Source organism: Pleurodeles waltl, chromosome 4_1, assembly GCF_031143425.1.
Source record: "Pleurodeles waltl isolate 20211129_DDA chromosome 4_1, aPleWal1.hap1.20221129, whole genome shotgun sequence".
NCBI lineage: Eukaryota > Metazoa > Chordata > Amphibia > Caudata > Salamandridae > Pleurodeles > Pleurodeles waltl.
This window is the reverse complement of record NC_090442.1, coordinates 11,427,839-11,441,387: the sequence shown is the minus strand read 5'-3', so window position 1 is coordinate 11,441,387 and position 13,549 is coordinate 11,427,839. Positions and strand designations below refer to the sequence as shown.

The 13,549-nt window shown below is 52.8% G+C and overlaps 3 protein-coding genes across 8 annotated transcripts in view; 2 read left to right on the top strand and 1 right to left on the bottom strand.

The window, feature by feature from the left end:
- Nucleotides 1-8,205, bottom strand: part of LOC138287235 (zinc finger protein 84-like) — a 34,610-nt gene extending 26,405 nt beyond the window's left edge. For 2 of the 6 annotated variants that reach the window (XM_069227590.1, XM_069227591.1), the window contains exon 1: nt 8,091-8,197. The gene's annotated coding sequence lies outside the window, so the exon portion shown is untranslated. Of the gene's footprint in view, nt 1-8,086 lie in introns of all 6 variants that reach the window. The other 4 variants (XM_069227592.1, XM_069227593.1, XM_069227594.1 and 1 more) reach the window with 3 other exon arrangements.
- The window catches only part of LOC138287238 (zinc finger protein 664-like), a 946,449-nt gene that overhangs the window by 506,042 nt on the left and 426,858 nt on the right, over nt 1-13,549 (top strand). The window lies entirely within an intron of this gene.
- The window catches only part of LOC138287236 (zinc finger protein 271-like), a 640,682-nt gene that overhangs the window by 547,476 nt on the left and 79,657 nt on the right, over nt 1-13,549 (top strand). The window lies entirely within an intron of this gene.

The following is a 13,549-nucleotide window of genomic DNA, read 5'->3' as shown; positions in this document are numbered from 1 at the left end:
GGAAGGTGCCAGGAACTTCTCCTTTGGTAAGAAGATGTTGCACGGCATGCTGGAGGATGCAGAGTTATTTCCACGCAGAAAGACCACAAACAAGCCTTGCTAGCTGTAAGAGTCGTGGTTGAAGATAATGGGTGCTGCCTGGGCCCAGGGAGGACCAGGCGGTCGCCCCTTGGAGGAGGAGACAGTGCACTCACCACCCCCACTACCATTCACACATCCCCTGTGTCCTCTCCCAGTGTGTCAGTGAGCCCTCCTCCCAAAGTACACAAACGCAGGCACACACCCACCCAACAGCCATCCACCTCACAACAGCCTCCGGCCCATGCACCTTCACCCAAATTCAGCAGATGTACACCTCCTACAACCACTACCTCTATCTCCACTCCCAAACCCTCTCAATCTTCCCATCCCAGTGTATCAAAAAAACTTTTCCTGGCAAACCTTGACCTCTTCCCTTCACCATCCCCCCGTCCTTCCCCTAGGGCCAGGCTTTCCAGGTCCCAGCCCAGCACCTCAGCCACCAAATCCCCATGCACAGTGGTGCCAGCAACTGCGGGGTTATCGAGTGCGCCACCCATCAGGGCTGCCAGTGTGCCACGTAGTGAGGGCAAGGACTGTCCGCCACCTGCCAAGGTGAAAAAGGTGCCCACATCCTGGAGGGAGAAGCCGAAAGTACCAGCCACCAAGGGCTCAGCAAAAAACAAAGGGGATAGTTGCAAGACAACTGCTGCACCATCGAAGCTGGGGAAGGGCCAAAAGATGAAGAGCAGGTCAGGAGAGGGCATGGTGGCACCTACTGAGGGACCAGTGTCACACTTTCTGTCCACGACCACGCCAACCTGTATGGAGGCGAACACCGCTAGCTGCCCCGCCACCACAACCGCCACCTGCACCGCCACATTCACCGCCACCTGCACCGCCCGGCACGTCTACAGCCTCAACGACAGTCCCCAGCCTCTTCCCCAGTGGGCAGCCGTCCGAGGCTGCAGGAGACGTCCTGCTGTGTCCCTCAGCAGGTGCTGAGCCATGCACCGCCGCCAGCACGGCCGCAACAGACACCGCCGCAAGCACCGTCACCTGCACGTCTACAGCCTCAGCAACAGTCCCCAGCCTCTTCCCCAGTTGGCAGCCGTCCGAGGCTGCAGGGGACGTCCTGCTGTGTCCCTCAGCAGGTGCTGAGCCATGCACCGCCACCAGCACTGCCGCCAGCACCGCCGCAACAGACACCGCCACAAACCCCGCCACCGGCCTCGCTGCGTCCTCGGACACAGGCACCACCGCTGGCATGGCTACCATCCCCAGTGGTCAGTTGTCTGAGGCTGGAGGAGAGTTCCTGGACCCTGGCCAGCTTCCATGAGGCATTTCTTTCATCACTGTTTGCACCTGCAGGTAGAAGGCACAGCCGCAGCAGTGTGGGGTATGTCGCTGCCTCCATGGCGTATCATGCTACCTGAACCTCGCAAATCTCATGGCACGCACACCCAGGTGAGGGAATTGTACCAGCCACACTGCACGTGGAACACTCTGGGCACCTAGCCCCCTCCAGAACCAGTGGAGTATCACATCCACTACCTCAGTCCTTGGCAGGATGAGGCACTCTGGGCACTAGATCCCCTCCAGAACCAGTGGAGAAAGGTATCCACTACCTCAGTCCTTGGCAGGATGAAGCACTCTGGGCACAAAACCCCCTCCAGAACCAGTGGGGTGTCACATCCACTACCTCAGTCCTTGGCAGGATGAAGCACTCTGGGCACTAGATCCCCTCCAGAACCAGTGGAGACTGTTATCCACTTGAGAGACTGTGGCTTTGCACTCCCCAGGATAAAGCAGTGGGCAAACCACCCACTGGAGAGACTTGAGAGACTGTGGCTTTGCACTCCCGAGGATAAAGCAGTGGGCAAACCACCCACTGGAGAGACTTGAGAGACTGTGGCTTTGCACTCCCCAGGATACATCAATAGGCATGGAGCCCCCTCGTGCAGCAGTGGCGGTTGTGCGTTCATCAGGCTGAGGTGCGCCCCCTCCCCCTCCCCCTGAGGTGCCTTTTTATTTTCGATCTGATGCCCCAGCAGTGTTCTCTCCGTTTTGAATCAGATGTCATGTGTGGGCCTCGCCCATGCATTTTGGGCCCAGTGGTCACGGACAATGATTAGTACACTCTCCGGGCTTGTGTAGTTTGTGTACATATTTGTATATACTGAATTTTGACTTTTGACTAGTGGATTTTTCTTGATTACAATCGTTACAATAATTTCCTTTTTTCCTTGCGTTCTTCCAGGGGGTGGGGGGGGTGTATATGTAATGTTGCTGCATGTATTTGTGTGTATGTTGTTGAGGGTGAGGGTGAGGGTGGGGGTGTTGCGTGTGTGAGTCACTCTCTTCCCCCCGTGTTGTAGGTGCAATACTCACCGTGGTCGCCGCCACCGCCGTTCGTACTCCTGGTAGAAGAGGAGGTAAATCAACATGGGCAGTACATGTAGTTCCGGCTCCATGGCGTCCTGGTTCCTCGTTGGGTGTTGAGAGGTGAGTGTTTCCCTTCTGTGTACTGTTTCCGCTGTGCTTTTGATGTCGTTGGTTCTGCCCCAGAAAAGGTGGCGGATAGCCCTCTTGTAATACAGTGGGCGGTACTTTGTCTCCCGCCTGTCTGTTGGAGGTGTCCGCCGCGCTGTTTGATTCTACCGCAGTGGCGGTCGGAGTGTTAAAGTGACTGTCTATGTTGGCGGTTTCCGCCACGGTCGTAATCCCATTTTGTTTCCTGACAGCCTGTTGGCGGTATTACCGCTGCTTTAACACCGACCGCCAGGGTTGTAATGAAGGCCTAAGGGTGTCCATGATGCCCCATCCCAAGACCCTGAAAAGTAGGAGTAAAGTTACCCTAGTACCCCAGAAAGACAGTAAAGTCAAGATAGGGGATTCTGCAAAGGCAACAACTGACTCCAAAGCACTGAAGACAGATTCCTGGACCTGAGGACCTGCAAAGGAAGGGGACCAAGTCCAAGAGTCATGCAACTGTCCGGGGGGGGAGGGGCAGGGGGACTAAACCCCGGATGAAGGTGCAAAAGGGCTGCCTCCGGGTGGAAGAAGCCAAAGATTCTGCAACAACGGAAGGTGCCAGGAACTTCTCCTTTGGTAAGAAGATGTTGCACGGCATGCTGGAGGATGCAGAGTTATTTCCACGCAGAAAGACCACAAACAAGCCTTGCTAGCTGTAAGAGTCGTGGTTTAAGATAATGGGTGCTGCCTGGGCCCAGGGAGGACCAGGCGGTCGCCCCTTGGAGGAGGAGACAGAGGGAGTGCTCAGCAACAGAGAAAGCCCACGCCGAAGCAGGCAGCACCTGAAGCACTTGAACAGGCTTTCAAGAAATCTGAGTACAGCGGTCGTCTCAACACAACAAAAGAGGGTCCCAGGAAGCTGGTGGTCAACTCAGCGAGTTGAGCAATGCAGGATGAAGTGCTGGGGACCTGGGCTGTGCTGTGCACGATGGATTCCTTGCAAAAGTGCACAGAAGCCCTAGCAGCTGCAGATCACGCAGTACACAGGATTACTGTCTGGCGTGGGGAGGCAAGGACTTACCTCCACCAAATTTGGACAGAAGGACTACTGGACTGTCGGGTCACTTGGATCCAGCTCCAGTGTTACAGGGACCACGCTCGTCAAGATGAGAGGGCACCCAGAGAACCGGTGATGCAGAAGATTGGTGCCTGCATTAGCAAGGGGAGATTCCGTCGACCCACGGGAGATTTCTTCTTGGCTTCCAGTGCAGGGTGAAGGCAGACAGCCCTAAGAGCATGCACCACCAGGAAACAGTCGAGAAAGCTGGCAGGATTAGGCGCTACAATGTTGCTGGTAGTCGTCTTGCTACTTTGTTGTGGTTTTGCAGGCGCCCTGGAGCAGTCAGCAGTCGATCCTTGGCAGAAGTCGAAGAGGGAGATGCAGAGGAACTCTGGTGAGCTCTTGCATTGGTTATCTGAGGAAACGCCAACAGGAGAGACCCTAAATAGCCCTCAGAGGAGGATTGGCTACCTAACCAGGTAAAAGCCTATCAGGAGGGGTCTCTGACGTCACCTGCTGGCACTGGCCACTCAGAGGTGTCCATTGTGCCCTCACACCTTTGCATCCAAGATGGCAGAGGTCTGGGACACACTGGAGGAGCTCTGGGCACCTCCCCTGAGAGGTGCTGGTCAGGGGAGTGGTCACTCCCCTTTCCTCTGTCCAGTTTCACAACAGAGCAGGGCTGGGGGATTCCTGAACTGGTGTAGACTGGCTTATGCAAGGAGGGCACCATCTGTGCCCTTCAAAGCATTTCCAGAGGCCAGGGGAGGCTACTCCTCCCAGTCCCTTAACACCTATTTCCAAAGGGAGAGGGTGTAACACCCTCTCTCAGAGGAAATCCTTTGTTCTGCCTTCCTGGGACTGGGCTGGCCAGGCCCCAGGGGGGCAGAAACCTGTCTGAGGGTTGGCAGCAGTGGTAGCTGCAGAGAAAACCCCGGGAAGTTAGTTTGGGAGTACCCGGGCTCTGTGCTGGAGACCCGGGAATGCATGGAATTGTCCCCCCAATACCAGAATGGTATTGGGGGGACAATTCCATGATCCTAAACATGTTACATGGCCATGTTCGGAGTTACCATTGTGACTCTGCATATAGGTGTTGACTTATATGTAGTACACGCGTGTAATGGTGTCCCCGCACTCACAAACTCCAAGGAATTTGCCCTGACCTATGTGGGGGCACCTTGGCTAGTGCCAGGGTGCCCACACACTAAGTAACTTTGCACCTAACCTTCACTAAGTGAGGTTTAGACATATAGGTGAGTTATAAGTTACTTAGATGCAGTGTAAAATGGCTGTGAAATAACGTGGACGTTATTTCACTCAGGCTGCAGTGGCAGTCCTGTGTAAGAATTGTCTGAGCTCCCTATGGGTGGTGAAAGAAATGCTGCAGCCCATAGGGATCTCCTGGAACCTCAATACCTTGGGTACTAGGGAATTATAAGGGTGTTCCAGTGTGCCAATCAAAATTGGTGAAAATGGTCACTAGCCTGCAGTGACAAATTTAAAAAGCAGAGAGAGCATAAACACTGAGGTTCTGGTTGGCAGAGCCTCAGTGATACAGTTAGGCACCACACAGGGAACACATACAGGCTACATACTTATGAGCACTGGGGCCCTGGCTGGCAGGGTCCCAGTTACACATACAACTAAAACAACATACATACAGTGAAAATGGGGGTAACATGCCAGGCAAGATGGTACTTTCCTACACTAATCCGCCGTTCAGGTTTCCCCCCTGGGAAGACATCATCCCCCATACCTGAGCAAGGAAGCCTGTTGTCTAAAAAGACACCGTCCTCGTCTAGGCCAGGGATACAGTAGTCTAAGCAATCAGCAATCAGCATGCAGTCGTGGTCATCTGGCTGGAATCTCCCTCTAAAGTGTTTGGTACAAAGAAGCGTTTTTATAACATAACAGTTGATGTTCTGAGAAAAGGTCCCACGTAAGGATGTGTATGTGTCTGTGAATGTTGGAGACACAACATACCACTTTTGCCGGCAACCCTATCTGACTGCAGCCTTGAGGAAAGCACAAAGTGCAGTGCTAAGAACGTGATGCTGTCTAAGGCAAAAGAACAAACATTTGAGAAAATAAAACAACACCGCAATTGTGGCTGATGCTAGAAAACTGAAGCAATGCTGAATAAAATGTAACTGGATAAAGTGCACAACGGCAGGCCAGTGTGCTATTATAACGTGTCTAAAACATGGCTAAAATAGCTATACGACACCAGTAAACACCTTCAGGCCAGCCAGGAGCTTCAAAAGCACTGCTATGACCAGAAAGCTGCTGTGGTGGAATTCCAACCAGGGTAGAAAGTTTGGGTTTGGAGCCTGTGGTCCCTACATCCCTCCCGGATAAGTGGTCCGGGCCCTACCCCATACTTCAAAGAAAAGGGAGGACACCTATCTATGAGGTGTTCCCCGGCCAGCCCAGTGGGAAAGGTGCGGCAGCATTGTTCTCGGATCACAATAGAGTCGGCGACTCTGCTGCAGCACGGAGGGTGCACCGGCACCCTTGAAATGACAGCAGACAGTGCACACTTCAAGGGTGCTGGGCAGGGGGACCCCCGCACTACTAATGCCTTGGCCATGGGCAGTGCAAGGGCCCCCGTGGCACCCTGCAGTTGTTTCCCGACCAACCTTTTCATGGTGGTGGAGCCGCCATGAAAATGCTGGCAGAAAACAATGTGTCTGACTTCAACACTGACCCGTTGGTAAACGATCCCGGCGGTGACGGCGGTCCCCCTGGTGGGTCCGCCTGCCGTGGGTGTAATGTGGCAGACAGCTCGCACAAAGGTGTGGTCCACCACACTCGTAATAAGGCCCTAGGAGTCAAGACAGTTATCATGTAAACCCTGAACATGGCCCAGATTATTACAGAGCAACATTACAGTCTATTAAATTACACACAGCAGATTGTTATACAACTGATACTGTGAACTCACATATTCGGAAGTACTTTCATACGCAATAATGAAGAAAGAGAAGATTTGGTAAAATAAAATATTTGCCTAAGTTCACACAGTTTAAGTAGTAAAGCTGTGATTTATCCAGGCATTCTGGTTGTACTTTGTACTGGTTTCACTTTTGTGAAATGTGCGGATTGTACATTTTCTGCCACTAATGTTATGTGCGGGTGGAGCTGTGCACTGGGCACGACAAACAGTTCAAATACATACAGAGACAGAATAAGTGAAAGAGAACTGAGCCCTGAAGAGGCCTTGAATAACCTGCATTAAATAAACCTTTACTGTGGGGCTGTGACCCTGGGGCCAGGGGGGGGCAGATGCCAGATATTATAACGAGTGAATGTGATGTAAAAGTGAGGGGGTGTCTATCTGTGCTCCCCTTTTTAAGCTAAGACTTTGTTTTACTTAGTTGTGCATTTATTGCCAGTTTTCTATAGCGCCAGCTCGCATGGAAGGTGTAGAAGCGCTAGATTTGCCCAGAATCACGGGATCTGGCCACCCCATGGGAAGATGGAGGGTCACATAGTGCTGGATTGTCACTTCTCAGCGCTGTAGCCACATAAAGCGCTTTATTACATGGGAATAACTTGAAGCGCCAAGTGGAGTGTCCTGGTCTTCGAGAGCGGGGCCTGGACCCCAAGGTACTGGCGGGCTTTACATGATCAGCAGGTGCAGTGCACCGGGACACAGGTACTGGTGCTACTTACATGAGCAGCAGGTGCAGTGCACCGGGACACATGTACCGGTGATACTTGCATGAGCAGCAGGTGCAGTGCACCGGGATATAAGTACTCGTGATACTTGCATGAGCAGCAGGTGCAGTGCACCGGGATACAAGTGCTTGTAATACTTGCATGAGCAGCAGGTGCAGTGCACCGGGATACAAGTACTCCGGGATACAAGTACTCGTGATACTTGCATGAGCAGCAGGTGCAGTGCACCGGGATACAAGTACTCCGGGATACAAGTACTCGTGATACTTGCATGAGCAGCAGGTGCAGTGCACCGGGATACAAGTACTCATACTTGCATGAGCAGCAGGTGTAGTGCACCGGGATATAAGTACTCGTGATACTTGCATGAGCAGCAGGTGCAGTGCACCGGGATACAAGTACTCCGGGATACAAGTACTCGTGATACTTGCATGAGCAGCAGGTACAGTGCACCGGGATATAAGTACTCGTGATACTTGCATGAGCAGCAGGTGCAGTGCACCGGGACACAAGTACTCGTGATACTTGCATGAGCAGCAGGTACAGTGCACCGGGATATAAGTACTCGTGATACTTGCATGAGCAGCAGGTGCAGTGCACCGGGATATAAGTACTCGTGATACTTGCATGAGCAGCAGGTGCAGTGCACCGGGATACAAGTACTCCGGGATACAAGTACTCGTGATACTTGCATGAGCAGCAGGTGCAGTGCACCGGGACACAAGTACTCGTGATACTTGCATGAGCAGCAGGTGCAGTGCACCGGGACACAAGTACTGGTGATATTTACATCGCCCCCTGAAGGTGCAGCACCTGCTGAAGTGAAACACGAGCACCCCCCCCCCTCACCTACCTCTGACTGCCGGGGGGCAGGTTAGTGGGGAATGCAGGACCCTCAAGGAGTTCATTACACCCCATACAGCGCCTCCGACTCCAGCCTGGGCCTCGGTGCGCTATGCACAGGCCCCAAAGAGAGACACTGCTCCCCTGGACCTGCCCAGAGGCGCCGGATGCAGGACTGTGGATCGGACCGGAGGCGCTTTACTACCACACACCAGACACTAGGCGCTACCCACGAGGCACGTGATAAACACTCAGAATAAGGAAATGACAGAAATGTCCGTTTTGCATCTTTCAGTCCCGGAATAGAGGGAGAGGGAGGAGGGAGGAGGGGTGCTAGAGGGAGGAGGGAGGAGGGGTGCTAGAGGGAGGGGGGAGGAGGGAGGAGGGGTGCTAGAGGGAGGAGGGAGGAGGGGTGCTAGAGGGAGGGGGGAAGAGGGAGAGGGAAAGGCATCAGAGAGGGAGGAAAGAAGGGGAGAGGGATGGATGGATGGATGGTTGGACGTACATTCCGGCGGATGATGGATTTATGGATGGATGAAAAGACTGAGAGAGGGAGAGGAATGGAGGGGTAGAGAGGGAGGAAAGAAGGGGAAATGGTAAAAGAAGCAAAAGCTAGGAAGGTGGAGTGATAGAGGGGAGGAGGGGGAGGAGGTAGAGAGAAAGGCATCAGAGAGGGAGGTGAGAAGGGGAGAGGGATGGATGAATGGATGGACGTACAGGAGGATGGATGGATGATGGATGTATGGATGGATAGATGGATGGATGAAAAGAGTGAGAGGGAGAGGAACGGAGAGGGGTAGAGAGGGAGGAGAGAAGAGAAGGAGAGAGAGATGGATGGATGGATGAATGGACGAACGGGCGGACTGATGGATGTATGGATGGATGAAAAGAGGGAGAGAGGGAGAGCAATGGAGGGGGTAGAGAGGGAGGAGAGAAGAGAAGGAGAGAGAGATGGACGTACGAACGGACGGATGGAAAGAGTGAGAGAAGGAGAGGAATGGAGGGGTAGAGAGGGAGGAGAGACGGATAGAGAAATGAATGATGGAAAGAAAGAGGGAGAGGAAGGGAGAGAGAGAGAGAGAGAGAGAGAGAGAGAGAGAGAGAGAGAGAGAGAGAGAGAGAGAGAAAGGGCAAAGTAGAAGGTGATCAGGAGGAGGATAGAAGGAGAGAGAAAGATGTTGGCGAGGGAAAGAGAGGGATGAGAAGAGAGGTAGAGAGAAATTGATGAGATGAAGGAGAGAAGGGGAGAGAGATGGTGGAAAGAGAGATAAAGAGAGTTGAACAGGGAGGTGGGTAGGGAGGAGAGAGGGGATAGAGCTATAGATGGATGGAGAGACGGACGGATGGATTCAGGAATGGATGGACGGATGGACAGACGGACTGATGGATGGGTAGGTGGGTGGGTGGATGGATGGATGGAGGGGTGGATGGATGATGGATGGACGGAGGGACAGAAGGATGGATGGATGGAAAGACAGAGACTGCATGAGGAGGTGAAGGGAGAGGGTCTGGTTCGAACATTTGTGCCAAGGCTGCTCTTGGGTCCCAGTCCGGCCCTGGTAGCAAGGACTGCGCGGAGGTAGGAGCCACTGGTACCATAGAGTCCTATATTATTGCCACTGGAGCGGGGGCGCGTCACTCCTGTCCTAATAATCCCCCTCCTTCCTACCCCCTCATAGAAGTAATGTCCAGGTGTCCGGGGAGGGGTCACTCTTTGTGGCTTCAGGGTCCTGCAGTCCTGCGCTGTACACAACATCCAGTGCTTAATTTGTAAAAGAATAAGGTGGTCATTACAACCCTGGCGGTCGGTGTTAAAGTGGCGGTAAGACTGCCAACAGGCCGGCGGTCAAAAATGTGCAAATACGACTGTGGCGGAAACCGCCAACAAAGGCAGCCACTTTAACACTCCGACCGCCACGGCGGTACAAACAAACAGCGCGGCGGTCGCGGCGGTCACCGCCAACAGACAGGCGGGAGACAATGTACCGCCCACACTATTATGACAGGCCAATCCGCCCCCTTTTCTGGGGCAGATTCACCGCGGATAAAAACACGGCGGAAACAGGAATCCCGAAGGGAAAACGCTCACCTCTACACACCCCACGAGGAACGAGGACGCCATGGACCCGAAACTCCAAATTCTCCCTGCGATAGGCTTCCTGCTCCTCTACCAGGAGCACGAACGCCAGCGGTGAAGACCACAGTGAGAACTGCACCTACGACACAGGGGAGGGGGGAGGGAAAAAACAGGGACACACACACGCAACACCCCCACGCTCACCCACTACAACACACACACTAATTGTGAGAAGGTAGCCTCTTTCTAGCCTTGTTACCCCCACTTTTGGCCTGTTTGTGAGTGTATGTCAGGGTGTTTGTCACTGTTTTCACTGTCTCACTGGGATCCTGATAGCCAGGCCTCAGTGCTCATAGTGAAAACACCATGTTTTCAGTATGGTTGTTATGTGTCACTGGGATCCTGCTAGTCAGGACCCCAGTGCTCATAGGTTTGTGGCCTATATGTATGTGTCACTGGGACCCTGTCACACAGGGCCCCAGTGCTCATAGGTGTGCATGTATATGTTCCCTGTGTGGTGCCTAACTGTCTCACTGAGGCTCTGCTAACCAGAACCTCAGTGGTTATGCTCTCTCATTACTTTCAAATTGTCACTAACAGGCTAGTGACCATTTTTTACCAATTTACATTGGCTTACTGGAACACCCTTATAATTCCCTAGTATATGGTACTGAGGTACCCAGGGTATTGGGGTTCCAGGAGATCCCCATGGGCTGCAGCATTTCTTTTGCCACATAGGGAGCTCTGACAATTCTTACACAGGCCTGCCACTGCAGCCTGAGTGAAATAACGTCCACGTTATTTCACAGCCATTTTACACTGCACTTAAGTAACTTATAAGTCACCTATATGTCTAACCTTTACCTGGTAAAGGTTAGGTGCAAAGTTACTTAGTGTGAGGGCACCCTGGCACTAGCCAAGGTGCCCCCACATTGTTCAGAGCCAATTCCCTGAACTTTGTGAGTGCGGGGACACCATTACACGCGTGCACTACATATAGGTCACTACCTATATGTAGCTTCACCATGGTAACTCCGAATATGGCCATGTAACATGTCTATGATCATGGAATTGCCCCCTCTATGCCATCCTGGCATTGTTGGTACAATTCCATGATCCCAGTGGTCTGTAGCACAGACCCTGGTACTGCCAAACTGCCCTTCCTGGGGTTTCACTGCAGCTGCTGCTGCTGCCAACCCCTCAGACAGGCATCTGCCCTCCTGGGGTCCAGCCAGGCCTGGCCCAGGATGGCAGAACAAAGAACTTCCTCTGAGAGAGGGTGTGACACCCTCTCCCTTTGGAAAATGGTGTGAAGGCAGGGGAGGAGTAGCCTCCCCCAGCCTCTGGAAATGCTTTGTTGGGCACAGAGGTGCCCAATTCTGCATAAGCCAGTCTACACCGGTTCAGGGACCCCTTAGCCCCTGCTCTGGCGCGAAACTGGACAAAGGAAAGGGGAGTGACCACTCCCCTGACCTGCACCTCCCCTGGGAGGTGTCCAGAGCTCCTCCAGTGTGCTCCAGACCTCTGCCATCTTGGAAACAGAGGTGCTGCTGGCACACTGGACTGCTCTGAGTGGCCAGTGCCACCAGGTGACGTCAGAGACTCCTGCTGATAGGCTCCTTCAGGTGTTAGTAGCCTTTCCTCTCTCCTAGGTAGCCAAACCCTCTTTTCTGGCTATTTAGGGTCTCTGTCTCTGGGGAAACTTTAGATAACGAATGCATGAGCTCAGCCGAGTTCCTCTGCATCTCCCTCTTCACCTTCTGATAAGGAATCGACCGCTGACCGCGCTGGAAGCCTGCAAACCTGCAACATAGTAGCAAAGACGACTACTGCAACTCTGTAACGCTGATCCTGCCACCTTCTCGACTGTTTTCCTGCTTGTGCATGCTGTGGGGGTAGTCTGCCTCCTCTCTGCACCAGAAGCTCCGAAGAAATCTCCCGTGGGTCGACGGAATCTTCCCCCTGCAACCGCAGGCACCAAAAAGCTGCATTTCCGGTCCCTTGGGTCTCCTCTCAGCACGACGAGCGAGGTCCCTCGAATCCAGCGACACCGTCCAAGTGACCCCCACAGTCCAGTGACTCTTCAGCCCAAGTTTGGTGGAGGTAAGTCCTTGCCTCACCTCGCTGGGCTGCATTGCTGGGAACCGCGACTTTGCAAGCTACTCCGGCCCCTGTGCACTTCCGGCGGAAATCCTTCGTGCACAGCCAAGCCTGGGTCCACGGCACTCTAACCTGCATTGCACGACTTTCTAAGTTGGTCTCCGGCGACGTGGGACTCCTTTGTGCAACTTCGGCGAGCACCGTTTCACGCATCCTCGTAGTGCCTGTTTCTGGCACTTCTACGGGTGCTACCTGCTTCAGTGAGGGCTCTTTGTCTTGCTCGATGTCCCCTCTCTCTGCAGGTCCAATTTGCGACCTCCTGGTCCCTCCTGGGCCCCAGCAGCGTCCAAAAACGCCAAACGCACGATTTGCGTGTAGCAAGGCTTGTTGGCGTCCATCCGGCGGGAAAACACTTCTGCACGACTCTCCAAGGCGTGGGGGATCCATCCTCCAAAGGGGAAGTCTCTAGCCCTTGTCGTTCCTGCAGTATTCACAGTTCTTCAGCCTAGTAAGAGCTTCTTTGCACCAACCGCTGGCATTTCTTGGGCATCTGCCCATCTCCGAGCTGCTTGTGACTTTTGGACTTGGTCCCCTTGTTCCACAGGTACCCTCAGACAGGAATCCATTGTTGTGGCATTGCTGATTTGTGTTTTCCTTGCATTCTCCCTCTAACACAACTATTTTGTCCTTAGGGGAACTTTGGTGCACTTTGCACTCACTTTTCAGGGTCTTGGGGTGGGTTATTTTGCTAACTCTCACTATTTTCTAATAGTCCCAGCGACCCTCTACAAGGTCACATAGGTTTGGGGTCCATTCGTGGTTCGCATTCCACTTCTGGAGTATATGGTTTGTGTTGCCCCTATCCCTATGTTTCCCCATTGCATCCTATTGTAACTATACATTGTTTGCACTGTTTTCTAAGACTATACTGCATATTTTTGCTATTGTGTATATATATCTTGTGTATATTTCCTATCCTCTCACTGAGGGTACATTCTAAGATACTTTGGCATATTGTCATAAAAATAAAGTACCTTTATTTTTAGTATAACTGTGTATTGTGTTTTCTTATGATATTGTGCATATGACACTAGGTGGTACTGTAGTAGCTTCACACGTCTCCTAGTTCAGCCTGAGCTGCTTTGCTAAGCTACCATTATCTATCAGCCTAAGCTGCTAGACACCCTATACACTAATAAGGGATAACTGGGCCTGGTGCAAGGTGCAAGTACCCCTTGGTACTCACTACAAGCCAGTCCAGCCTCCTACACTAATGCACATCAATACATCAA